Genomic DNA, 3,078 nt, shown 5'->3' with positions numbered 1-3,078 from the left:
GTGTGTCCACAAGCATGACATGAAGAACTGCTGAGACCAGCCCACCTCTGCCCTCCAGCACCCTGTTCCTGTGACCTCTGCGGTCCCTTCCACAACCAGCCTGCCTATTCCAGCAGACAGGGCAGGGATGTGTGTCTCCATGCCAAATCAACTTCATGGTGCCCTCAGCTGCAGGTCTTTCCTTACTGAAAATAAGAATCTGAATATAAACTCATTTTTCCAAACTTTTGACCTGGGAGATTGATGGGTTAATTAAAGGAGAAACTTCCTAAAGTTCGGTGGAAGAAGTAACTGGCATCATTAGGAATCTTCGAGAGCCTGAGGTGAGCCTGAGAGGCTGAAAGTGTGTCAAGAGAGAAGAGGAAAGGCTGTGGGGAGTCAACTGTGAACAAGGCTGTGGTCACTTGGTTGTCACCTCTCTGTGGGCTTTGATGTGGTCACACCTCAACTACATCAGATCTTGTGATCTTCTGTTTGTGTCTCATGTGGCCAGGGCCTGTGGTCATAGGGCACAGACATGGCCAGAGCCTTGTCCAGTTCCCAGGATTAAAAACAAAACAAACAACAACAAAAATCAATAAATAAGAGTTTCCGTGGCTCGGTTAGCCTAGGCTCAGGCTGCCTGTGACCTGTGTCTACCCCTTTTGTGTTCGTTTCTCATCCCTCAGTTCCTATAGATTAGGCCTCTTCTTGTTCTTGCAAGGGATGCTGGTCTCATTCTGCTTCGGGAGTTCCCCAGCTGTGACAGCGGTAATGGAGTGTCCCCTGCCATTGTCTCCACAAACAATGGCCTCTGTGACCAGGCAGAATGAAAAGATGAATACTCCTTCTGAGCTGCTTCCAGATTTTATTTACTTTATCCTAATATTTCAAAATCCAACTCGTGATTATAAGGTTAGCAGGGAGGATAGATCCCACAGTGCCTCCTCCTGGGCCGAGTCTTTTTAGAACTGTGTTGGAATCTGCTTGACTTCTCCTTCTCCTCCCTCCCTCTGCTAATTGTTTTTTTTTTTTTTTGGACAAGTTAAACAGATTTTATTGCTTTTCTTTTAGGACGAGGAAAACAAAGTATAAAATAAATAAGTCATAAGAAACTCTCTCCTCTACTATCTCAAACCACTTTGAATGTTGTACAAAATGCTCACAAAGCAAATACGAAAAGCTTCAGCGTGTCTTTCGTAAAGTCTGCTGCAGTAAATGCAACATTAACAAATATACAACTGTCTTCTGTACCAATTTAAAAGAATTACTGAATTACATGCTATTACGTTGCTTAGACATGTTTATTCACTTTTAATGAGATCACTGCCAACACATACATTATTTTCCTTAACTTTATTTTTACATTAAGCAAATGTCTGTCATGAAGCCACCAAAAACCTTATAGTAAATTACACAGGTTTGTAGTCCAGTTTCTTGGAGTCAGCCACTTTTCTGACTGCTTTCATGAAGTCTTCCTGAATTACAAAATCATGATCGGCACGAACTGCAAACATACCTGCTTCAGTATAAACATTTCTCAGGTCTGCTCCATTAAAGCCATCTGAAAGCTTTACAATTGCTTCATAATCTATTTCACCATGCTTTGTAATAGGGCCTGTGTAGATTTTCAATATATCTAATCTTGCTTGTTCATTTGGTAAATCGATATGTATTTTTCTATCTAATCTTCCTGGGCGCAGCGAAGCAGGATCCAGTGTATCTGGTCTGTTTGTAGCCATGATCATTTTAACTCTATGCAGAGTGTCAAATCCATCCATTTGATTTAGTAACTCCATTAAAGTTCTCTGAATCCCTCTGTTGGCTGATGTTCCCTCAAAAAACCGATGTCCACCAACAGCATCTATTTCATCCATAAAAATGATGCATGGCTGGTGGTCCCTGGCATAATTAAACATTTCTCTAATCAAACGAGCACTTTCACCAATGTACTTGTCTACAATAGAACTAGATACAACCTTTAGGAAGTTGCAGTCCAGCTGGCTGGCAACAGCTCGTGCCAAGAGTGTTTTCCCAGTGCCTGGCGGTCCATATAACAAACAGCCTTTTGGAGGTATTATTCCTACACGCTGGAATAATTCTGGATTTGTAAGAGGTAATTCTATTACCTCTCTTAATTCCCGAATCTGTTCTGACAGGCCTCCAATCTCAGAATAGGATACATTTCCATGTTGTAAACCAATGGACCCACCTCTCTTGGCAGATACCTCATGATGGCCAGTGTGATCATATCCAAAGCAACTCTGGTTCCTGGCTTCAGCTTACTTTCATCAAGCTGCCGACGACAACCTACGACATATCTTGGTCCATTTGTTCCTTTAACAATGAATTTTTCTTCTGTTAACTGTTTAAGCACTTCACCTACAATCTGTCCAACACTTTGTAGTGCCTTCAGATCATTTTCAGACTTTTCATACTGCTTGGTAAGTCCTTTTAATTGCTCCCTTAGCTCCTTAAGACAGCCGTCAATCTCCTTGTGCTCTAGCAGCTTCTTGCGGTAGTCCTGAATCGCCTTATCTCTAGGGTCTGCCATGATGAGAAGTCGTCGCTCATAAGGGATGCTGGGAAGGGCCATGGCAGCCCGGGCCCCCTCTGCTAATCTTGGTGAATGGAAATAGACTCCCCGTGGAAGATAATGCAGCAGTGATCATCACTCAGATACTGGTGTGTCAAATAAGTGATATATTTTTGTTACTTCTAGGATGCTGTATTAGTCAGGGTTCTCTGGAGTCACAGAACTTATGGAATGAGTGTGTGTGTGTGTGTGTGTGTGTGTGTGTGTGTGTGATTTATTGAATGACTTACAGACTGCAAGTCCAACTAATCCAACAATGGTTAGCTGTGAATGAAAAGTCTAAGAATCCAGTAGTTGCTCAGTCCCATAAGCCTGGGTGTCTCAGCTGGTCTTCTGTATATGCTAGAATACCAAAGAAGTAGCCTCCAATGGCAGTGAAGAAATGAATATGCTAGCAAGGTTAGGGCAAGCAGGCAAAGACTGAAGCTTCCTCCTCCCATTGTCCTTATATAAGCTTCCAACAGAAGGTGTGGCCCAGATTAAATGTGTGTCTTCCTGCGTTA

The 3,078-nt window shown here is 42.6% G+C and overlaps 1 pseudogene; it reads right to left on the bottom strand.

Moving 5' to 3' along the window:
• Positions 1–1,391: 1,391 nt before the first annotated feature.
• On the bottom strand, positions 1,392–2,575 carry LOC114610060 (annotated as a pseudogene).
• Between the last annotated feature and the right edge of the window lie 503 nt (positions 2,576–3,078).

Source organism: Grammomys surdaster, unplaced genomic scaffold, assembly GCF_004785775.1.
Source record: "Grammomys surdaster isolate TR1022 unplaced genomic scaffold, NIH_TR_1.0 126013, whole genome shotgun sequence".
NCBI classification, from domain to species: Eukaryota; Metazoa; Chordata; class Mammalia; order Rodentia; family Muridae; genus Grammomys; species Grammomys surdaster.
Note: the sequence above shows the minus strand (reverse complement) of the source record. Positions and strands in the feature narration are given on the sequence as shown.